Source organism: Acomys minous, assembly GCF_964271855.1.
Source record: "Acomys minous genome assembly, chromosome: 6".
Lineage (NCBI taxonomy): Eukaryota > Metazoa > Chordata > Mammalia > Rodentia > Muridae > Acomys > Acomys minous.
In genome coordinates, this window is record NC_140487.1 from 76,117,236 (window position 1) to 76,142,482 (window position 25,247).

Genomic DNA, 25,247 nt, shown 5'->3' on the forward strand with positions numbered 1-25,247 from the left:
TATGAAATGTGAATCTAGCTGCATCCTACTCACAAGGAGTCTAGGGAAGTCTAGCTTGACATTGTATTTATCTCAATCATCTCAAATCACTAATCTCGTAGTTACGGCATAAACAATATTGGTAAAGCAATGGCAAAAACAATAGTAGATACAAGAATAATAACAAAGATTTTATCACTCAACAGCATGCCACAAATCCCTTTTCAGTTCTCCACAGTCCTGCAGATGAAACTGACCCTAACAATTAGGGTAGAAAAGTACATATAAAGCTTAAAATCTGAGCTTCCGGAAGGAAAATATTCCAGGAGTCTCTGTAAAGCACCATCTCCAAAGTTCAGTCAGGTCTGTAAAGAGGATGCCTCGTAGGTACTGGAACACTTGAGTCCTCCTTCCCTCCTCATACACAGGGAAATCCAGCAGTGAGTGTTGTTGACATACGTTATCCCAAGAAGCAGGTTGAAGAGAAGGATCAGGAATCACTGTCCAATGAAGCTTCACCTCCGACCTCAGGATCATCAGCAAACTCATCCATGCCAGCATCCACTTGACAGACAAGCCTCTCAGGTAGCCAGCGTGCAGCATCATGTCCTGTGAGAAAGCACAAACAGAGCCTCGGCCCCATATTAATACAGCGTCGGGTCCATTCCACTGTCCAGTTACGGGATCCTTCCATTTCACTCTAGCGAAGGATGACTGAGTATTGTTGTGCCAGAATTGATTGGCTGCACAATTTCCTCTGGCATCAAGCAGTAAAAAATTTGAAACAGAGACCATGACTCAAAGCATTTTTAGGTGATCAGTTCCCCCTTCTTTACTTTTTGTAAACAGGTTTTTATGGTAGAATGAGCTCGTTCTACCACACCTTGTCCCTGAGGATTATAAGGAGTACCTGTACCATGCTTTATGAAAAGCTTTGCTGACATACCCTGATCCACTGTCTGTCTTGATAGCCTTAGGCACATCAATGTGAAAAAAGGCAGACAGAGTGAACAATTACATTTTTTGTGGCTTCTCCAGATTGGAGAGAAGCAATTAAATATCCAGAATATGTGTCTACAGACACACGAACGTATTTTACCTCACCAAATTCAGGTAATATGAATAACATCCATTTGCCAAAGGTGGTTAGGGACCAGTCCTCTGGGATTAACTCCCAGATGTGTGGTACAGGAAGAAACTGAGGCGATGTGGAGCATGTCTTCACAGTGGCTTGAGCTTGCTATTTAGTAATCCTATGTTGAAGTCTTAGACTTCGGCTATAAATATGATGTAAATTATGAGCTTTTTGAGCCTTTTCTACATTTGTAAGGCATACCAAATTTTTGGTAGCTGCATGTGCCAACGCATTACCTGCAGCCAAAGGTCCAGGTAGATCAGTGTGAGCTCTTAAATGTCCTATAAAAAAAGGATGTTTTCTCTTTAGAATAGCTGTCTGGATTTGAGAAAATAATCCACTAGCTCGTGATTGGGGTTGGATTTGTCCTGCAGTTTCTAGGCGAGGAACTGCCTCTGCTACATAGCCACTCTCTGAATATAAATTAAAGGAGCAAAAGACATAATGTTGGAAAACATTAGCTACCGCTTGCAGCTCAACAAATTGAGCAGACTTAGCAGTCATAGAAATAACATGTCTGTCCTTCTACTACGTAACTAGCTCTTCCATCAGTAAAAATTAGCAGACCATCTCTCACAGGCTGAAATTGAGTTATCTTAGGAGAAATAACTGGATGTTTATTTAAAAAGTGGAGAAACCTGTTAGAGGGAAAATCGTTATCTATATACCCACAAAATTGTGCACAAGCCAACGGCCAATCGTCCGTGTTAGCAGACAGCCGATTTTGCTGTTCCTTAAAATATGGCTGAATAATAAAATCAGGTTCTTTGCCAAAATACTTTTCTTCCTTTCAATCAACCTATGTGAATCAACTTTGCAACGACCAAATAATATGGTACTATTACTTTATTGGAAGAAGATGGCAAATGTTCCCACATAATAGGGGCACCTTGCCAGAACACCGCAGTAGGTATAGCATGAGTGGCCAAGATAAAATACCCTAGAGGCTTGTCATCATCTATATAGGTTATGAATTGATGGGAGATAGTCTCTGCCACTAACGTCAAGTCTTTTCTAGCTTCAGCTGTAAGTTCCCAGGGTAAATTCGGAGAAGAATCTCCTTGTAAAATTTTGAATAAGGGCTGCAAATCTCCACTTGTTAATTTTAAATAAGGTCTAAGCCAAATTATATCACCAAGCAACTTTTGGAAATCATTTAAAGTCTTTATTTTATTTATTTATTTTTAAAGCATTTTTTATTAATTTATTCATACTACATCTCAATTGTTATCCCAGCCCTTGTATCCTCCCATTTCTCCCTCATTCCCGCTTAACTCCTACTCCCCTCCCCTATGACTGTGCCTGGGAGGGACCTCCTCCCCCTGTATATGCTCATAGGGTATCAAGTCTCTTTTTGGTAGCCTGTAATCCTTCCTCTGAGGGCCACCAGGTCTCCCCATCAAGGGGATGTGGCCAAATATGGTGCACCTGAGTTCGTATGAAAATCCCCACTCTCCACTCAACTGTGGAGAATGTCCTGTCCATTGGTTAGATCCTAAGCACAGGATTTCTAACATGGCAGAATTTGGCATAGCTCCCCACAGGCAACAATTCCAGAACATTCACCATATCAGCTATGTGGCAATAGAGAAATTAGGGGGCACTGACACAAAGCTGGAAGTTCTATTTAGATTGTCACGTTGGCGTAGCCTGTGCAGTCAGCATCTCTGTAGAAAGAACAGGCCTGACATGGCTGCCAGGGGGCCGGGGCAGCTGACAGCTGATATGTGAAGGGCTGGTGGGTCCCAGTGGTCTGGGGAGTGTAGACAAGTAGTTGGCAAAGGAGCCTGTAGTAGAGAGGGGTTCTTGATCTGCTCTCAAGGTTCCTTCTGGGGGTGCCCTGGTGACCTTTGCAAGTCCATCCATGTATGTCCTCTTTGAGTGGAGCTCTTAATTGCTTAGCACAGCAGTCTCCAGTGCAGTCCCTGGGTGACAGCCCTGCAGAGTGCCCAAGAGAGGGAGCCATGGCGAGTGAGCTGGGAAGTTTTGTATTCTGTTGGTCATTTTGAAATCAATCTCAATCTCTCTGTCTCTCTGTTGACGTGCGTGCATGTATGCACACGAGTGCTTGGTGGGAGTTGAGAGGTCAGGGAATGACTTCTTGTAGTGCCTTCTTTTCTCCCACCTTTCTGTGGGGTCCAAGGACAGAACTCGGGTCACCAGGGTGCATGGCAGTTAAGTGCCCTTATCTACTGAGCCATCTTGGCAGCTACTTACGCAAGTGACTTATGTGACTATGCTATAATACCTCCCCTGTAAATTCACAGTGCATCCTTAGCACTTTGAAAGTCTGTGAAGTTGGGAAATCAACTTAGATCCAGCTTTTGAAACTACTCGAAATAGTGGACGTTGAATCTAAAAAAAACCCCCCAAAACCCAAATCCCTTTCTGGGGATGATACAAACCTGTAATGGCATCACTTGGGAGGGTGAGGCAGAGGATACCAAGTTGAAGGCCCCCGTAGGCTGCGGTAAAATGTTCTCTGAAAACAAAACAGCAGCAAGGCCCCTTCCTGTCCTCTGGCTCTGTCCTTTTGTCACTGTTGTGATGAGATAGTCTGAGAACTATAAGCTCACTTTGGCTGGGGCTTGAGAAGCAGGGACCCACCAGCTCGAGGAAGCTACTTAGACGGGAGCCTGAGGCTTCTTGGTAGTATCTAGACATCCCAAGGAGTCCCATGTCCTTCCAGACTGTTCATACACACGAGCCTGTGTGAGACCTTCCACATCTAAACCATAACAGGAACTGTTGAATGGCGGCATCTTCAGACAGGCAGCTACTAGTGGTCTTGGACTATTAAGTAGACGGAGGTATTTGGATGTGAAGGTCAAATCAAAGCAGCCTGGGGCTGTGGGTATTCAGTGACTTGTAGTCTCCGATGATCAGTGCGCTTGGTGTTTATTTCATAAAGCAAGACTTTGACCCTTGACAGGCCCTCTGAGTTCATCTCATTCCACCTCCTCACTTGCAAGTAGGAGGAACTAGTTTTTTCAAAGGTTGAGTAAGTTACTTTCCAAAGTTCAAACACTGAGGGATTCTGGCCCCGGCATCTTACAGCGTAAGGCTGGGCAGGTCCCAGTGGCCGCTACTAGAGGAAGTCCCTGAGTTTAAGACATTGTCAGTGTTGTCTCTGGCAGGGGGAAGATAAGAACAAAAGTTTTGAGTCTGGTAAAAAGAGCAAGATGTGACCTCGAGGCCTTGGGAATAGCAGGAATCACACTGGACTCTGGGAGAAATTCCTTTAAACAACTCAGAATGATTTCAAATAAACTTCAAATAAAGAGATGCTGCAGAAAGCATGACTGGCTCCAAAGCAGTGAAAGACAGACAGCTAGGCAGTACCTCAGCCGTTCCTGTATGTGACAGGCAAGTGTACATCCCTCTTAACACGGGAGGTGTCCAGTTGTCATAGTTACAAATCTGAAGGCTGTAAATTATTCTGCCTTAATTTGAGTTTTTCCTCCTACATGGGGAAGTTAAACCCTTGCTTATTAGCTGGTATGTGAACTTGAATCTTTTTGTTCTGTTTATAAATCTGTTTATAAACTATAAATCTTATTTATAGTTAAAGGGTCACATGACATGATTTCTTGAGCATTTTGCCTCAAGTTTTTATGAAACTTAGTCTTCCTGTGAAACAGCACTTACTGTGTCACAAACAAAGCTGACAGTGAGGTGTCTGCCTTGGAAGTTGCTGTGTCCATGAGGAGACTCACACCAGATTCCCCACTGGCCCTGGAGAAGGAAAATGCCCTGTGTTTGTGTGTCTTAAGTAAGTGAGAAAATCGCTGTTGTGACTAACGCTGGGGCTGTTTCCCAAGTCTAGTGTCCGTTGCAGCCCCTCTTTTCCCTTCAGGGTTAAGAAGAAAAGACACGATGGCAGGTGTGGTGGCGCATGTCTCCAACCCAGCACTTCGAGGCCAGGGCAGGAGGATTGGAAGTCAGGCTTGGAGGATGATCTAGGAAGCTGTCTCAAGAGCCAAGAAAACAACAGGGGGTTTGACAGCCAGAAAGTATCAATCAATCACTGTCTGCTGGGACCTGAGAATAAATCCTATTTCTAAAATAACACCTCTCAGCTCTCTACACCTAAGGGTCATCCCATAATTTACTCTTAACCAGGAGGATGCATATGAAGGTCTGTGTTTTCAAGGCTCCTTCAGAGACAGAAAACTTGTTTGTTAGATTCTTAAGGAATGTTTGGTGTCGTCATGTGAGGATTTTACAGGAAGTGTTCTTTTCTGTCTACAACTGGAGTCAGAGGGGCCACAGAGAACTACCTGGCTGCACTGAATCCCTAGTGCCTGGGCCTCTGTGTGCTGAAGTAACGCCTGGTCTCTTCCCCTCAGACCAGCTGTACTGCACGCACGACCAGCTGTCCTGTACGCACAACGAGCTGTCCTGTACGCACGACCAGCCGTCCTGCACGCACGACCAGTTGTACTGCACACACGACCAGCCTTCCTGTACGCAGGACCAGTTGTACTGCACACACAACCAGCTGTCCTGCACGCACGACCAGTTGTACTGCACACAGGACCAGCCGTACTGCACGCATGACCAGCCGTACTGCATACACGACCAGCCATACTGCACACACGACCAGCTGTACTGCACACATGACCACCTGTACTGCACACACGACCAGCTGTACTCTACACACGACGAGCTAGCTGTACTGCACACAGACCAGCTGTACTCCACACACGACCCACACACGACCAGCTAGCTGTACTGCACACACAACCAGCCAGCTGTACTGCACACACGACCAGCTAGCTGTACTGCACACACGACCCGCACACGACCAGCTAGCTGTACTGCACGCACACCTTTGTGCATTCCCTCCAGCAAGCACGGCAAGCAGTACCACTTACCACAGGCCGTTGAGGGGATCAAGATTTGTATCCTTCTCCTCCTTCTCTTCCTCCTCCTCCTCCTCCTCCTCTTCTTCCTCCTCCTCCTCCTCCTAAGAGAGAAAGGATTTATCCTGCATGACAGGTGAAGGGCACAATCCACTGTGGTGGAGGGCAAAGCAGCAAGAACTTGATGCAGCTAGCCACACCACACCCACAGTCAGCAGAGATTGAGACAGAAGTTTCTTTCTCTTTTTTCAAGACAGGGTTTCTCTGTGTAGCCCTGGTTGTCTTGGACTCTCTTTGCAGACCAGGATGGCCTTGAATTCACAGCTACACACCTGCCTCTGTCTCTCAAGGGCTGGGATTAAAGGCGGGTGCCACCACGCCCCGCGAGACTGAAGTTTCTTACTGGTTTTTCAGAAACCAAACAATCTGCCCAAAGTCACGGTGTAACTAGCCATGGCTGCCCTGTATCTGCAGTGGCTTTTCTTCTGGAAAAAGAGCAGTGACTCTCCAAAGGACAAAGTCCATAAGCCTTCCTGGTACTTGAAGAACCGGTCCATCTCCTCAGATTTGCTCTACTCACTAAAGAGAACGTAGGGGCAGACAGGGTAAGGAGGGACAGACTGCTTGCCTGTGATCTCACCCCCTTTCTCCTTTCATCTGGAAATGGCACCAGATTGCATCAAGAGTTTTTGTAAGGATTGTCATCTGTAAGGCCTCTTGGCGTGCTGTGCCTGCCGTGTAAGGATTGTCATCTGTAAGGCCCCTTGGTGTGCTGTGCAGTCAGGTGTGTTTGTTCTCCGTGCAAACACAAGTTAGGTAACAACTCAGGAAGTGTGTGTGGCTATTGCCACATGGTGCTCATCTTCCTGAGAGCCATCTGTACTGCCTCGAAGAACCTGCCTCTCAGTAGAAGAGTCCCAGGGATGCATTGGATCAGGGCCATTTATCTCTCAAGGATCCCTCCATAAAAGGCTGGCAGGTTGAGGCACGTGGCTGACACTGTAAGTGTGCAAAGCTAACGTACAAGTACGATACCTGGGACAGGAATAGGAGTCAGGATCAGGTTCTAATGCAAGAAGCCATTTAGGGCAAGCGGCATGGCACTGAGGCTGTACTGTATCTTAAATGTTGCCTTTGTAAAGATGGCTCTCAACACACTTCGAAGGAGGCCAGTGCAGGATGGGGCCACCATTTAACTTTGATGATAAATTGGAAAAACCTAAAGACGTGGACGGGGTGTGAAAGCTGCCAGGGCGTTAGGTTCGGAGCCTGTGTTTACTTGCTGGTGCATGATTAACTAGGGAAGTGGAGGATTTTAAACTCAAGGCGGGTCTGGGCTACAGTGGGAGGCTGTGCACAAACATCTCAGGTCTTTCTGGCCAATGACCACTCTGTACCACACTGTAGGCTGTCTCCTTGTGAGCACTCTCTGCTGTGAATTGTGTTGGTGAGATTGCTAATTAAGCTGCTTAAGGGAACTATGGGCCAGTGTCTACCATATCACCAAGCCAGATGTGCATTTTCTCTGTGAAATGGACTAGGGCCTGCCTGCCATTCCTTTCTCTTTTTCCTAGCCTTTCTGTGAGTGGAAACAATCGGCTGTAGATTATTTGCCTTGAAAAAATGTTTTTCTTGAGTAGGTTCTGGTTATATAGCTCAGGCTAACTTCAGCTTTGCTGTCAAACATACCTGACTAACACTGCTTATTTGTAGTAAGACAGAGCCCAGGCCCAGTAGAACTTTAGCCCAAACTGGTCTCAAATTTAGGGCAATCTTCTCAGGTGCTTTATGAATATAGGCACAAACCACTACCCTAGACTAATAGTTGCTGTTTTTTGAGACCAGGTCTCGTTAAGGTAGCTCTGGCTGGCCTGGAACTCACTGTGTAGATCAGGCTGACCTCAGACTCAGAGACCTTGCCTGCCTCTGCTTCTAGCCAGCTAACAATGCCATAGAAGTTTTCTATAATATATAAAAAGTCAGAATGGAATCATCTCAGTGCTTCCTCCACCTCGGGATCCAATCATACTAGCACAGCACCTAGTTTCCTTAAATTGTGGTATAATTACCTTAAAAATCAGCCTAGGCCAAGTGGAGTGGTGCACACCCTTAATCCTAGCACCGGGGAGGCAGAGGCAGAGGCAGGAAGATGTCTTAGGAGTTTGAGGCTGCTTGGTCTGTGTAGTAAGACAGGACTATGTAGAGAGAGACCCTGTCTCCAAAAAAACCAAAAACCAAACCAAAAGCAAACAAGCAAAAATACCACCAGCAACAAAAATTAGCATAATTACGACTACATAACCCAGAGAGCTTCACTTTTCCTGTGGTTGGTTTCATTTTGTAGCTGGGGCACACCATGTGTTGAAGGTCAGACAACTAAAACTAAGACACTCTTTTAGCACCAGTGTTTCCTAAATTCAGTTCGCTACAGAACCAGCCAGATAGAAGAGTGAAGACAAGAGTTGAGTTGCAGCAGGTAGCTAGTGTGCACAAGGGTCAGTGTTGTGAGCTAGCCGGCCCCCGACTACTGTGAGATGGGAACTTCCTGCAGTGGGTATAGCTTGAAAACAGGCACTGCCATTGTCTCATGGTGCTTGGAACCCACATAGTTCTTGGATGCTAAGAAGTGCCATGGGACAAAATACATTTTAAGCAGCCACCTGTGAAGTTGAAATATCTTGACTCAAATGGGAGCATAGGTGTGCTTGGTTGTGTGTGTGTGTGTGTGTGTGTGTGTGTGTGAGAGAGAGAGAGAGAGGGGGGGGGGGCAGACACACAGAGACAGACAGACAGAGACAGAGACATAGGATAGAGCAGAGGAAATAGATCCTCTCTGTCAACCGTTTCTCATGTGTGGGTCAATACTGCTCCTTTGCCAGCATCCTCTTGGCACTTGGTTGAGATCCAGTTTCAGCCATAGAGCTTTGACACCCCTACACTTCGGTACCAGTAGCTGCTCACGTGCAGTGTCCTATTTATAGGTGCTAAAATAATAAATGGATTTCTTTTTCTTGTAACTCAATGAAGTTGCAAATTTTGGATTGTATCAGTCCATCCTTTGTGTACTGCAGTCTTTTCCTGTCCTAGGTTTTCTTAGCACTTGGGTGCTGCCCTTAGACAAGGACGGCTGCTCCTGGTGGGCCTGCCTCCATAAGCTGAGCTGTTGTCATCGCTGGAGTCTCCTGCCACTGAGCTTCCTAGCAGCTTGCCAGTCAGTGTTGGTTGCAGTTGGTAGTGAGGTGGCAGTTGTCGCCGTGGGATGTGGTCAGATGTGAGCTAAGGCCTGTGCAGGAGCAGAGAGTGAGTCTGTGTCTTCTCAGGGTGAACGTTCTGTTTCTTGGTGACTGGAAAGCTGGTTTGTTTTCTTGCATTTGATTGATGTGTTTTGGAAGTGTCCCTCTTAAATCTCCTCCTGGTCCTTTCTCCTTTTGGCCAGCAGATGGCACCTTGCTGTCTCCTCTCTTGCTTACCAGCTTTGCCTTTTGTGTTCTGTTCCTTCTCTGTCCCCAACCCCCAATACTTGGCAAATGTTTGTCACTGGGATTGATGCTGTTCAAAGGCTCACGTGAAAAGCTGTCTTGTCAGAGGGACAAGAAGGGAAGAGGCAGGCTTCAGGCTTCATTGCAGCTGTCCTGTTTACTTTGCTAACACGCCTGCTACAGAAACGTTTGTTTTTTGTTTTTTGTTTTTTTCTTGTTGTTGGAAGCAGATCCAACGTCTTCTTATGACGTCAGGTTTACATTTTCACCTGGGCTGTTTGGCATGTGGAAGGCTCTTTGCAGTGTTAGGTAACTGAGAACCTTTTGTTCATTTTGGGTTTTTTTCCTCATACAAAGATATTTTTAAGAACAATACAGATGAATAGATTGCATTTATTTGTATTTAAATGCTCTACAGGCTATGCAGAATTCTGCTCCTTAAATAGTTATTCAATTCTTCTAGGTCGAGTGTCAGATAGAAAAAATGCTCGAGTTGTGTTTGTTGTTAGGAATCCAGGTCTTTAACTAGGGTTACTTGCTAGCCTCCTCATGGTCCAAGATCAGCCTGCCTTCATCTGTAATGTAGTACTGTCCAAAGGCAGCTCGAAGCTCAGCGCCATCTCCAGTGTAATTATCTCCCTCCTACTGCCTCTCTCCAAAACATGATCTCCAGCAGCACACACCTGTAATCCCTGCATGGGGAAGTAGAGGCAGGAGGATCAGGAGTTGAAGACTATGCTCAGCCACATAGTGAGTTGGAGAGCCAGCCTGGACTACCCCAGACCCCGTATCAAAACAAAACAACAAAAGAAGTGCACGGTTTCAGTCTCCGAGCATCTTGAGCATTTCTGGATCTCTCCTTGGATATGCTGCTGCTCTGCATAGTCTGTGTATGTTACAGTTGACAAACTGAATGCCTCTCCGTGCCCCAAGTTTCAGCATAGACTCTTGAATTTCCACAGCTGGACTCAGTGGCCCATTCCTGTAATTCCAGCATTCACTCAGGGAAGCTGAGGCAGACAGATCTCTATGAGTTCGAGGCCAGCCTGGTTTACATAGTGAGTCCACGACAGCCAAGGCTACACAGAGAAACCTGTCTCAAAAAAACAAACAAAACAAAACAAAAAAAACTGCCCAGGTCGTGTTTTCAGCCAACTATGGTATGCTTGTGCACACAAACATATGCACACACAGCACATGTGTGAAGTTATAATCATAGAAGCTACATGAATACTTAGTTTGCTCTGCTTCAAGGAAAAACAGAGCCATTTTGCAAGGAAGATATATTTTCAGAAGCGACATACCTGTTATTCTTTGTAGTCGAAGACTGGGTGGTATTGGGCACCTGACATCTGCTGATACACTGTGCTTTTTGGGGCCTTGACACCAGTGTAGGTTCTTTGGTGTCTCCCCTTTGGCCCAAGTGTGGCAGTTGCCCCAGGGGATGTTAGAAATGAAGTAATTTGGCAATAGCTTTACCAGGTGCTCAGCTTCAGTAGTCTGCAGCATTGTGATGGTTTATTTCCAGCATGTGTAGAGAAGGGGAAATTGCCTTGGTAAGCCCAGAGGAAACCTTGGAGCTTCAGGGTGGGTCAATCAGGGATGAGACGAAGTAGCTTTATAACAGAACTTTCTAGTGCATTTGTAACCAGCACTCTAAGTGAATGGATGAGGAGTAAGGGTAGCCCATGCTGTTGAATCACACCAAATACATGGGATGCTCTGGGCTTCTTGGGCGTTCTGTGATCCATCAAGTATAGACCTTATGTCCAGTCTTTAAATTTAGTGCTGGTAGATCCAGTTGACACGGAAATCAGCTGCTCTCACTCATGAATACATAGTGGGACATAGTTTAGATGCTACACTCCTAATTTGAAAGTCTTCACAGACCGACCTGGGAGGCGGAGGCAGATGGATCTCTGAGTTCAAGGACGGCCTGGATTATGTAGTGGATTTCAGGGACGCAGTTTACAAAGAGAGGGAGAGGAGTCGCAGTGGAGAGTCCGTGAGACTCACAGTCGTGGACTAGAGTCCTCACGGAGGGCTGCAGTCACTGGTTGAAATCGCCAAGAGCAGTCTGAGGAAGTTCAACGTAGCACTTCGTCCTTACCTCACCCACAGCCGAGCCCTGCTCCGGGGAGAAGAACCTACTGAAGCTGCAGGGTGCGCACTGCCCTGGGCAGGATGCAAGAGAGCATGTGGGTCTCAGTGTCCCCAGGTGGGAGGTTTCTCCTGGAGATACATTTGGTAGAATTTGTATTCCATAGCAGTTAGAATTGATAGGTACATTTAGCATATTTATTAGTTCAGTTTTTGTTAAGTATTTTTTTAAATTTTAAATTTTTAAATTTTTAAATTTAAGTACCCAGGGAAGAGTGCTTTATAAAGAGATGTTTTAAACTCAGTTTTAGAGGTACAAAGTCCCGTGGTCAAGTATCTTAGTTTTTATTGCTGCGAAGAGACATCATGACCGAGGCAACTCTTACAAAAGCACAGCACTATTTGGGGCTGGCTTACAGTTTCAGAGGTTTAGTCCGTTGTCATGGTGGGAAGCATGGCGGCGTGCATAGACGTGGTACAATTCGGTAGATGCTTTTGCCTTAGTGGTATTTCACACTCCTCCCACTGTTTAATGAAGAAAAGTTAGATTTTCTCTCATCAGTAAGGCTAGTAAAAAGAAAAGAAAAGAAAAAAGTATAACTTATCTTTTGTAGGCCAGAACCAAAAAAGGAAAAAAAAAAGTCTTACTTTCATGCATGTATTTCATACCGTAAACTAGGATTGCGTATCTATCTATGTATACCCACATACTTTTTTGACATTAGAATTCTCCACACTGTGTAACATAGAATCCCCCAGTTTGATAGATTTCGGTCACTTTATTTGAGCTTGGTTCTGTGAATCAGCTGGGGCTCAGCTGAGTGGCTCTCCCCTGGCCTCTGAATGTCTACGGTGGCTCCAGTAAGATGCTAAAGGCTGACTGGCATCACCAGTATCCAGCGCCTAGGTGGAGATGGCTAAGAGGTCAGACCTGCCTCGCTACAGGCTTGCTTTTTCTTCCTCATACGGCAGCTGAATTTTAGGGACTCTGCACGGAGAGGCCTACACAGGCAGCGTTTGTGGGTGTTGGTCCATCGTGTTTGCCGACACCCTTGTTCTAGGCCGAGTTGCTACCTGTGTCTTCACTGCTGCAGCCACTTTATCATTTTCAGTGATGTTGGCGGTGGGTCTGAGCACACGTGTGCAGGCGCCTGTGGCGTCTAGAGGGGCAGATCTCCCTAGCGCTTACCTGTGCCTGTGCTTGTCGGCTTGTCGGCCTGTCGATATGGTTCCTGGGAACTGAATCTGGATCCCCCAGAACAGCAAGACCTCCTCCCCGCCCCAGTATAGGTATGTAAAGGTTAATTTACACTCAGTGTTTTTACTGTTCCTACACATGTGCAGGAATTTATTGATAACCCCAGTTCTTTTCTGATCCCTCTCAACAATCCATATACACCCCCCAAAACAACTTAAAATGTTTTAAGTTTAGTGAACAGAATTTTTCTGCACTTCAGGCCTTGTCTTTCATGGCTGCCCAAGGGATCCCAGTTGGCTTTTGCAGGCCATGTCTTGCTTACATGGTGAGTGCTCAGTAAATGTCCCCTTTACTGTAGCCTCTGATGGTACCTAAGACTAGAGAAGACAGAGTTCATCCCCAGGGAGTTTGAATTTAGATGTGAAAGCTGGACAGGTGAATTGAAAGGACTTTGAGGAGGTAGAATGGAGGGATGTGAGTTTCATACCAAAAGTAGGTTTCTGTTTTATCGACTTTGCTCTTCATCTCATTTAAGGATGAAGGATGAACGAACACATTTAAGGAGCCACATACTTGGTGGAAAAGAGGAAGGGCTGGTAAGGGCGCAGGAGACTCATCTCGCTTTTCCTTTCCTTTTCTTTCTTTCTTTTTTTGTTTTTTTTGTTTTTTTTGTTTTTGTTTTTCGAGACAGGGTTTCTCTGTGTCGCCTTGGCTGTCCTGGACTCGCTTCGTAGACCAAACTGGCCTTGAACTCACAGCGATCCGCCAGCCTCTGCCTTCTGAGTGCTGAGATAATAAAAGGCGAGCGCCACCATGCCTGGCTTCCTCTCGCTTTTCTAATGTAGAGATTTTCAGAGACTCTAGGTGACCACTGGGCATTGCCAGCTTGGCCGGGAGCCCTGGGTATCACCTGTGGCTCAGAGACCCTGACTGAGCGCTGCAAAGCCTGTGGAGCAGAGAGCCTGTGTTGGAACGAGTGCTCTGCCTCACCTTGGGTGAATCTTAGCTGTTCTCTTTATCTGAAGGGTATATCCCTGAGAAGCGGGCCTCTACAGCAGCCTTTCTCCCTTCCAAACAGTTAAACTTGCCTGCCCAGGTCCCCTCCGCAGCCTGCAAATAGGCGAGGTTTGGAAAGCACTAAGGGAAGTTTTCAAGCTTTTCAGCAGGCAGGGAACCCTGTCAGTGGGAATGTCTGCTTCGGAAACAAAGGGATATTTTATAGCACAGGTTTGGTTTTGTTTGCCTTTGCTGTGTTTAGTTTCTGCAGGGTCATAGCAACTAGACAAAAGAGTACAGATTATTTTATGATGCAAGGACTCTGCCCAGAGTCTCCAGCATGCTGGGCAACCTACCCCTCAAACAGAATCAGGAATTAGGTGCTGTTAACTGTGTGACAGCCCTTGTATGAGCAGAGTGGCGTACTCTGCTTTAAATGTGTAATATTTTAAAAACTTTCCTCACAAATAATTGTCTGAAATCACAACAGGGTTTTGTTTGTTTTCCGTATATGCCCAGGGTGTTTTTTGGGTTTTGGTTTCCAGGCCATCTAAGGTGTGGGGAGTGCTTGCTTTCAAGCTATAACCCTGTAACTCAACTGAGGAAGGAGTTGCTGTCTTCCCTTACCACACCTAGGCACGCAGGAAATGTCTCATATTTTGAATAAATATTTGGTCCTTCTCAGACAGGTTGCTATCCCAGAGGTCTTTAGCAGTGCAGTGATTCCTTGGAGATGTCCTGGGCCTCACCTGGCAACCTTTGGAAGGCCACACTTAGCTTGGCTTGCCATGTTTATGCTTTCTATAAGTTTAGTAGAGTGGGATGGACGGGGACACACACACGCGCGCACCCGAGTGGATCCTGACACAGTGTTTTCAGGTACTTAGCTGGGCTAGGGGCCTAGGTATGGCCCCTTAAGCCTGTAGTCCCAGCACTTGGAAAGCTGAGCTTTAAGACTTGCCACTGATCTGCAAGCAGCTTGGGCCACCTAATGAGTACCAGGCTAACTGAGCAACAGTGTCCTCAAGAGAAGGCATGTCACATTCAGCAGGAGCTCTCTCGTATGCGCTAGGCCATGAAAGCAGCTTCCTGGATGCCGCTGGGTGACTGCCTGACACCTGTCACATTAGTGGATAGTAACCCACTGCTTGTGAAATGCTTGCATACCAATCATTGCAGGACTTTTTTTTTTAATTATAGCTTTAAAATATTGAATACATTTGGACACTAGAAACCAATGTCTTGCCAGGCGGTGGTGGCGCATGCCTTTAATCTCAGCACATGGGAGGTAGAGGCTATGAATTGGAGGTCAGCCTGGTCTACAGATCAAGTTATAGGACAGCCAGGGCTACACAGAGAAACTCTGATCTTGAAAAACCAAAAAAGGATAAACCTTAGAAAACAAAACAAACAGAAAAACAAGAAAGAAAGAAGCTGGTGTCTTGGTATCTTGGGATCCCTTCGCGGGCATCCTTTTAAAAGCAGTCTATTACTGCCTGGTTGGAGTTAGGGAAATGTTTTGTTCCCTGTGTGCAGGGATGAAGTTGGGATGGGTAGGTAGTACAGGTGAGAATAGCTACAGTTTAGTGTGGAGAGGGAGTTTGCATTGGTGTTTTTCCTGCACCTACATCTGTGTGAGGGCGTTGGGTCCCCTGGAACTAAAAGTTAGAGATGGTTGTGAGCTGCTGTGTGGTTTCCGGGGCTTAAACCTGGGTCCTCTGGAAGAGCAGCCAATGCTGTTAACTGCTGAGCTATCTCTCCAGCTGCAAACCAAGTGTTTTTTACTACAAGCAAGAAAAGTGACTCCCCAAGTCTGGAAAGTCAGGGAAAGTTCCCAGAAGGGGAGGTAAAGAGGTTCTTGTAGACTCAAAGATCCAGATGTGGGGATGGGTGTGAGGGAGAAAAAATGGCAGCCTAAGGCTTGATACGTTTGGGGAGCGTGTGCTTTCATACGAAAATAGTATAGGCTTCCATACATTACTAACCCAGCTGCTGTTCTTCATTCAGTACGTCAGCTGTGTGTTTTAAAAGCGAAGCCATTGTTGATACGGCCCTTCCCCTTAACCAGTGTCTCCATTACCATTTTGCCTGAGGTGTCTTTAGCGCTACCAACAGATTTTCTTTTCCTTATTCAGATTTAGAGTGATAAATGTGCCCAACTTGGCTGCCCCTTTGATTCTTATGTGCGTCATAAGTTTGCCCTGAACTCAGCCTCTAAGGATTAATAGCCTTCCGCTTATTCGTTCATTCATTCATCTGTTTGCCCACATGAGCAATCCAGAGTGCTTATTTCTGTGTTAGATCCTGGAGAGTTCCAGGCACCTGCCAAGGAACAAGCTAGAACTGGACAGGTGAATTGAATGCCTGGAAACCACCTGATGCTCTTATCATCAAGGCGTATTCAAAAGATAACAAAGCTCCCCCTGCAATCCACAACCACAGGGCCTTTCAGAAGGATGTACGCTGTTAGTGTTAGCGGATCAAAGCCCTGGCTGGAGTGTCTTCTTACCAGACTGTGAGAGGGTGAACAGTGGGTGAAGCCATGGGATGTTTCCACCCCTCCCAAACAAGGCTTCTTAAAGCAGCTGGGATGTTCTTTTCTGTGCTTCAAGGTAGAGACCAGCTCTGAGGATAACACACTGAGGGAAATTGCTTACATAAAACTATGGTACTGGGGAAATTAATTAGTAGTATAATAACTGGAAGGGAGCTCTTGTTACAATTCTGTCCTATTGAGGGGTAAGTAGCATGGTCCACAGGGACTAGGAGCCCAGTCCTGGGCTGCTCTGTGTCCCTGGGTTAGGCACCGACGCCTTCTGTTCACCTCTGTACAAGAGCTATGCTGATGGTAGTGACCCACCTCAAAGGATGAGGTAAAATTATGTCAGCACATTGAAGAAGGTTTGAATTCCGCCCGTGGGGGTGGGGAGGAGGAACATGAGCCCAGGCGTGCACATACGTAGCGCAGTGAGCTATTTTTTCTGTCTGTGTTTGCCTGCTTGTGTTTTGAGCCGATGGAAAGCTACATCACATGAGAAAGGCTAGTTCGCTCTTCCCTTTCTCATGCTGCCTACCCTCTTAGAGCCCCTGGACTCCAGAGTTGTTTGTTTTGTAAGGCTGTAACATCATTTTTTTTTTAATATGTGACCTTGAAAAAAAATCCTGATTAAGTAGTTCTGGGCAAAGCTCTAATGCTGGAAAGTAATCAGGCCTCCCACACATACCTGCTCAGCCAAGAATTTGTTTGCCCCAGAAACCGTGGGTGGGCGGAATGGAAGCAAGCACACGCCCAGGCCCATGTGAACTCTCTGTTCTGGCTGGAGTCTGCCCTGCTGTCACCCTCCCTAGCTCCTGGCTGGCTGCTTTCTCCTTGTTTTTGTTTTGTTTTATATTTCTTTTCCTTAGGGTACTGGGACTCGAACCCAGAACTGGTCCGTGCTAGACGCGTACATTAATGTATACGATACGTCCTAAGTTGTTTGTTATTTCTTTTCATTCTCAATTCCAGAAAAATATTTTTATCTTACAGAACAATTTCTAATATATTTCCAGCACTTTCTGTGTTTATTTTGCAAAGTTTGGTCTCTTATCTGTGCCTGGGTGCTGGTCTTAAGCAAATTTCTGCCAGGCCCAGGTGGGCTACATACAGTGATACCATCACGGTCTGGTGCAGTACTCCTCAAGGCCCCTGAATCCCAGAGGCCATGGCAAGGCTCCCTTGAAATGGCTCTGGAATTTCAGTCCCTCGGCCAGCAACGGATACTTCTTGCCTTTTTGCCCAGAGGCATCGCAGGCTCTGGCCAGGGCCTTTCGCCCACTCCCTTTTTGGTCGGCCAGGCATCTCTCTTCCTGCCCCTGGGAGTCTGTTAAACAGAGTGTTGAGTTACTGGCTTCTGTGCCTGTGTCCTGTTGAATCCTGTTGTCTGCGTTCGGTTCTCTGCTATGAGCTAGTATGGCTGGGCCTCCTTTCCGCAGCAGCTTGTGGAGTGGGGTGAGGAGAGGGCTCTGCCGGCTGAGAAGGCCCCGGGGCAGAGCCAGCCTTGACCTAGTACTACCCACCTCTAGGGCTTGATTGACCACCCTCCCCGTCTACCCGAGGTTGCCGGAATGGTGAGTGTGACAACACACAGGACGGGGCTTGTCTTACAGTTAGACACATGATGGGGTCTCTTCCTAAAGAGGCAGCTTTTTGCCTGTGGCGGAATAAGGGATTGTGGTGCAAGCATTCACTCTTGAGTTTTATCACTTTTATTTGGGGGCTGGATTGTTAAGTGCAAGGAAGAATGGGTAGAACAGGCACACGCGTGTGCACCCTCACACACACAGATGAAGGCTAGATCTGCCCCGCCAACGGCCTCTGACGGAGAACAACTCCAGACATTTCCTGTCTGCATTTGGTCAGTTGCTGCACTTTTTTATCCTGTTCCATTATATAAGAGTAACATTTTTTTTCTCTAAAAGAAGAAAGAGGTGATAAGTTTAAAATTTGATCGCAAGTTGATAGGTCAGGAAACATCTGCTGATGCTTCTAAAATACACACACCTTGAAGCTATTTCATGGACAAAGTCTCACGGCTGAGATGAGGTCCCTCACTGGGCTTGTCTGCACCATTCTTCTCACGGAGAAAGTCTGCGCACGCCTTTGGAATAACGAGCCGCGTGCTGCGGGCACATACGCAGATCGCTGCCACGCGCTGTAGGAGGCCGTGGCTTCCTTCCTTAAGCACTACCCAGACACGTTCTGGTTTGGCCACTCTTCACCCAGGGCTGCAGTCTGGAGGAGAAGGGCATGCTTCGAGCATCCAGGCCACCTAGAAGGTGAGCGCTGACACGGGAGGCAGGTGGTGGGGGTGTGCTGGTGCTGAAGTGGGCCCAGCCTCTGTGCTGTGAGGGTGGCTTGAGCTGCTTGTGGGGATGGTACTGGTGCGAGGTATAAAAATCCTTGTGAATAGCAAGTAATGGTGCCTCGGTTCCCAGATGTCTTATTTAACGGATGTTAAAAAGCCTTGTAATCAAACAGAAAAGTCATAAGTGAGGAGGGTTCTTCACGGAAGTGACTATAGACTATGTATGTACCTGTTAGGTTTTGAGAATTGCCATTAAGAATTGCCTATGAAAACTGGTGACCTGTAGTGTTAGGTTCTCAGGAATAAAAGGACAAATGGTAAAATAGAATTTCCCCTTTTGTACTAGTAAGTAAGTAATGTTGGGGTAAAGGCTTCTCTAAATTGGAATGTTTGAAGACAGCAAAGTGTTGCAGGTCTGTTCTGTGGGTGGACACCCCTGTGTGTGCATTAATGACAGGCTTGTTTTAACATGAAGGGGCTGCTACAGACACATTTTTATAGGCGTCCTGCTAACTACAAGCAATTGTTTCATTATTTGTACTATGAAATAATAAAATCAAGTTACTTTTAAAGAATCAGGTATGCCAATAGCTTATAGACACACTGACGTGGTAAACCTTCCCAAGGAAACTGTTTTCTCTATATGCAGAATTAGCTACATACTGACTGACTTCCTTCCAGTGCCCACATGCGCTCTGCGGCACCTGTTAGGTGGTAACTTCAGCATCAGCTCTCTGCACCGATTTCTTCATGTGGAGCCTCTGTCATCCAGTGGCTGCGTGGACTTGGGGATCACGGTGGGCATCGCTGAGGCTGCTCACAGTTCTGCCTTCCATGGCCTGGTCTGAGTGCTTGCATCTGAGAGGCAGCGTCGGGCAGAAGTGGGAGCGGCCTGGGTGTGCTGCGCGTGCTGAGCTGCGTGGAGGCGGGGCGCACCCACTTCAGAAGAGGTTGGGGTGAAGCCAGTGTTCCAGTCTGAAGGGCTGGTCTGGAACTGGAGAGGCATTCTAGGCATAGTGCCTGTGACGCACGGAGTTGTGAAACTGCCTTTGGGGCGGGATCTACAGCCTGGCCCATTCGCCATGCCTGATCCAGGATAGGGAGGGTGAACGAAGCTGACTTCCATAAGGGAAATAATTGCTTTATTTTGTGTCCAGGTCCCTCTTCTCTCTTTACTTGGCTTGAGCTATAAGAACCATGGAGACTGAATTTGTTCCCCGTTACGTGCCCTGGACCTAACACTTCGCCTGTTGTTTTGTTTTGTTTTTCCTATTACCTTGTAGTCACCTGAGGATTTTATAGTTGACCTTTTTGTACAGATTTGCTGAGGATCCTTCCCCCCCCCCAATATTTAGACAGTATTTTCTGACTGTATTTTCCTCCCCCATCTTCTAGATGTTTTCTCCCATCTCCCCTTCATCTCCCCACCCCCACTCAAATGATTGATTTATTTTGATGTGCATTGACTTTTGGCCCGCATGTACGTCTGTGTGAAAGTGCCAGATCCTCTGGAATAGTTGTGAGCTGCCGTGTGGCTGCTGGGAACTAAACCAGGGTCTTCTGGAAGGAAGAGCAACCAGTGCTCTTAACCACTGAGCCATCTTTCCACCCTCTCTCGTGAAAACACACACAGACACAAAAACAACAACAAAAACCCAGAAACCAAACATACAAGCAAAAGGCTAGACATGGCAGCATCGGCCTTTTCACCTCAGTGCTCAGGAGACAGAGGCGGAAGGGTCACTTTAGTTAACTGCTGGGCATGGGGTCTCCTTTAAGTGTGGTTAGCATACCCAGGGAGACTCCCTTTGCACAGGATGTCAGTTGCAGATAGCTTCTTGGTTAGGGGTGGGTGGGAGCTGGTGTCCATTTCTTCTTCTCAGCTCTGGGACGCTATCTGGCTTGACATGTGCAGGCTCTATACATGCTGCCATAGTCTCTGTGACTCTAAATAAATGATTAATGTTACCTGTGTTTCCCTTTTAAAGAAAAATTTTGGCATGCACTCTTGTATGTGTTTGTGTGTCCTGAAATGAAATGGCAAACATCCTAATACAGCATTTGCATATGAACTTCATGGATCAGAGTGTGTGCACACAGGCTCTAGTTGTGTACCACGTGCCAGGTCTTGCTGCCCCATTTCTGCTTCCTCCTCTGGGTGTCCAGGCTGCACTGGAGGGAGTTAAGCTGCTGGAGCAGGTGGGTGCAATGCAGCTTAAATGGGGGGGGGACTGTTTAAACCTCCGCGGAGTGGATAGAGGTGAGTGTACATTGGCTGGGGCTGGAAATGCCTCACTTGCATGAAGAGGAATTCCAGGTGCTTGGTGGCTATGACCTTATAAGAAGAGAGGAAGTTTAACCTGTAACCTGGCTGCCAGGCTGTGACCACCTCAAGGGTGGCAGAGGTGGGGGCGGGGGCGAAAGGTTATGTGTGTGTGCTGGGATATGCAGGCTCAGAGCAGGGAGGGAGCAGTCCTACTCCTGCTGGTCTCCAGAGGAGATTTCCGGGGTGTGGATTTGTGTAGACCTCATTCTCGCTTTGGGCTGGCTCCCCTGTTGCATGGCTCCCTGGCCCCACAAGTTCTGAGAGTTAAATGCTGAGCGAACATGTGATCTTTATCTGTAGCTAAGACCAAGCTAGCTGATGGCATTAGGCTGGACTGAGGTTGTGGAAAGGGGAGACGAGGGATTCCTCGTCTGACAGACTGTCCCCAGACCCACAGCCCACTCTACCCCAGGAGCTCTTCCCACCCCTGTTTATCCACAGAGCAGAGAGTGAAAGGCTTACTTAGTTTATAAGGAGTTCCACCATGCCCAGTGTACTTGTCATCACCTTACCACGGTTACCCAGGGCAGTCTGTATGTAGAAACGGAAGCCTCCTTTGTGCTGTGCCTGGTGCTCCTTCTAGGCTGGATTTCAAGCTGGCTTTTAAGGATGCTTCTGTTTGACATTTATTCTGCTGTGGGCCAGTAGGTGGAGAGCCATGTTTCAAACACTCATGGACTGCCATGGCCACATGGCAAATAGAAGGGCCTTTCTCTCAGGAACCAAGAGTAAATGAAAAATACTTCTCCATAGGGGTGACCAGAGGAGGAATACATATTATTCTCAGGGGTTTTTGTTTATTTGTTTTAATAAGAACTGTTTATTGCTTGATCTTTTTCACTATCAGAGATAATCATGGGTTACTTCTGTACTAGATTAAAACCCAGTTTTCTGCTGTAAAGATAGCAATTTTAAACAAAAAAAAAATATGCCTAGTGAATTGTGTTAGTTAGCTAGCTGTGTATCTCTGTCTATCACTAAGATAACATACCCAAGGTTATGAACTTGTAAGTAAAAAGAATGGTTTTATGTTGGCTCACGGTTTCGGATGTCTAAATTAGGACAATTGGCTCATTGCATTAGGCCTGTGCAGGGCTGGTGTGGGCGGAGCAAGATCGGCACAGGAGAGACCCTGTGACATAGCCCCGCCCCCCGCCGCCATGCAGGGCTGGTGTGGGCGGAGCAAGATCGGCACAGGAGAGACCCTGTGACATAGCCCCGCCCCCCGCCGCCTTGGGGGGCTGGTGTGGGTGGAGCAAGATGGGCACAGGAGAGACCCTGTGACGTAGGCCCCACCACCCTTGAGGAGTGCTGTTGCTGGGTACCAAACCTTGAACACCTGCGGGTGGGTCTGTAAGCCATAGCAGTAAAGAAGATACTCAGACAACCACTACGATCTTACAGTCAGTTCTTAGGAGAGTCTTAGAGTTAACCCCAGGGCATCTCCTTTATATCCAGGAAGAGCCCATCTTCTACGTACCCATTCACTTCTGTTCACAGCCCAGGCTACTCTAAAGACCAACCTTACATTGTCCCCAGTGTCCCAGGAGTCTCTCTACTTTCCCCTGCCTTCACTTTGTCGTCCACACAGCAGCCAGATCTTCACAGCGCCTTCCCAGAAGACCCCTCTTCTTTGACGCTGGAATAAAAGCCAAAGGCTCATAGTGCTGTAATCTGAGGTCCTTGCCCTGGCTGGACATGTCTCTCCCAAGATGTACCTTTGCAGGATTGTGTGGCAGTTTCTCAGTAAGGCGCCCCTTAACCACTATGATTAAATGCTTTCTCTGTCCCCAGCCCCAGCTCACCCACTTCTCTTCACTTTTCTAAATGACACTTACCTTACTATCTTCCAGCATGATTGATGCTTTCCCTAAGTGTTCATCGTCTATTCCCAGATAGAACGTTACCTCTTCTCAGAGCAGATTGCATCTTAGTGCGTGTCTTTAGACTCTAGAACCTGGCTTGTTAGTGTGCACACTTTACTTAAAGCATGGATGCAGTTGGCTCTCTAACCCTGGCTCTGGATAAGGGTGTAGAGCCGGGTGCTTTGTGCATATGTGGGATCTCTGCACTGGCTTTGACTTAGTCACTCCTATAGGAGAACTGAACTGTGAATGTGAGGGGACATATCCTAAAAACCAACCACAGCTGTGAGCCATTGAAGGCACTAGGCATCCAGTCAAGAACGGACATTTAATTGTTGATTTGTGAGGCAAGTTGAGGGAGAGAGCAGTGTGCCCTGGGCATGGGGGAAGGTGACGACAGAGGGTCCTTCTCCATCCCTCACACCTCTCACCGCCAGCCCTCAGGGTGGTGGCACCCTGAAGCAAACTCGGCCTTCTGAGTCTTTCCCAGCTTTGTGCCAGCAGAGGACTTCCCTGACCAATTGTGTTTTCCTTTTTGTTGATGGTGTTTCTTAGTAACCTCTGCTAGAGACCTTGCTGCAGAATTGCTCCTCAGTCGTCTTGAACTTTGTGCTCTTTCTCTTTTAATAGCTTCAAGTTTATTTTGGCCACAGAGGTATTAGAAACAACAACAACAAAAATTGACAGGCATGAATATAGGCAGAGCCCATCTGGTTACTGGGTCTCACGGAGTAAGGACACCGCAGGGAGGTTGGTGCTTGGTCAGTGAAGCCGTAGACTCATCCCTGCCTGGGTGATGGTGCGTTGGGTTCTACACCCTGCTCCGTCACCCATTCAAGAACAGAAGTGCTGAGCCCCTGGAGTAAACAGTCCCAATGGAGTGAGCAGGTTCACCTTAAGAACCTTGTGGTTTAGTGAGAGAGAAGGTCAGAGAGTCCAAGCTGCAGAGGGGAGCAGGACCAGAGCAGGCAAATGTCAGCTGTGGTCCCTTTCAGACCATCCAGGGGAAAAGAGGAAGATGCTGCGTTGAGCATCTGCTTTATGTTTACAGTGTGCTCAAGACACATATTGGGTCAGAAATCGGGAGGGAGAAAGTGAGGAAGGTGGAGTGAGAGCTAGAGGTGTCCAGGGAGAGGACAGAGGTAGGGTGGCATAGTGTCCAGGGGGAGGACAGTGGTAGGGTGACATGGTGTCCAGGTGTCAGAGATTTACCGCTCTAAGGAAATACATTTGTGGACGGGGATAGGAAATATTGACCAAACTGGATGGAGTTGCGGGGTTTTGTTTGTTTTGTTTTGATAATTCTGTTTTTTATTACAAAATGAATACATGGGCATTATGACTGTATCGGTCTCTTAAGAGCTGCCCTAGTGTTTGACCTAGGCCCTCTGCATATGTGTTACAGTTACACAGTTATGCAGCTTGGTCTTCCTGTGGAACTCCTAACAGGGGTCTCTGGTTCTTTTGCTTTTTTTTTGAGATGCTTTTCCTCATACTGGGTTGCCTTATCCAGCCTTCCTATGAGGGGAGGTGCTAGTTTTACTGTGACTTAATATGCCGTGTTTGGCTGATACTCTTTGGAGGCCCTTTAATGAATAGAAATGGAGAAGGAATCAATGGGGGTGGGGCAGAGAGGAGGTCAGGAGAGTGACTGGGAGGAGGGACTGCTGTCATGATGTAAAAAAAAAAAAATAAATAATAATAAAAAGAAAAAAAGAGCTGCCCTAGTGTGAGTCAGGAGTGAGAATGGTGGACACTTTAGGGACCCTCTGTGAGAAAATGCCTTAGAGTCAGCAGGGCTGAAGGGACTGGACAGTCCTACAACAGCCATGTAAGCACAGAGGCAGGGACCAAGCTTGCTGCAGGATCCTTCCACAGCTGGCAGGAAAGACCTGTGAGGAACCTTGGAGAAGGTCTCCCTGCTTCCTCACCCGTCACCTCCCCCCACCACACACTGGGTGAATGTCACTTGAACCTTTCGTAATCAGTGCCTCCCCCCTTGGCAGAAACTTTGCATTACGTTGTGCTGAATCTTTAAGTAAATCTTTGAAAGGCCCCTATGCATTGGTCTTCTCTGTGCAGTTGTTTCACAGGGCGGGGAGGAAGTGGGAAGTCAGATGGTCACCTAACAATGGCCTTCAGAGGGAATGTGACCTGGAAAAAAAGCACATCAAGGCTGTCAAATAGTTAACCAATAAAGGTGCTTGCCTCCAAGCGTGGTGACCTCAGTTCACCCCCCAAGACCCAATTGGTGGAAGGTGAGAACCAACTGCCGCAGGTTATGCCCTGACCTCCGCAGGTACTGTGTGTGCCACACAGGTGCCCTGCCTTGATACTATTAAATGTTGTATTTTAAAAATGTGTCCAACAAAAGGACCCAGAGTCAAGAGACCCTTAGCTAAACTGACCTCACGGTATCACATGGTTTTCTTTGAAGACAGGAGATTATTGTTTTTC

General features: G+C 47.0%; 1 long non-coding RNA gene across 5 annotated transcripts in view; it reads left to right on the forward strand.

Moving 5' to 3' along the window:
- The window catches only part of LOC311600107, a 172,954-nt gene that overhangs the window by 66,875 nt on the left and 80,832 nt on the right, over positions 1-25,247 (forward strand). The window lies entirely within an intron of this gene.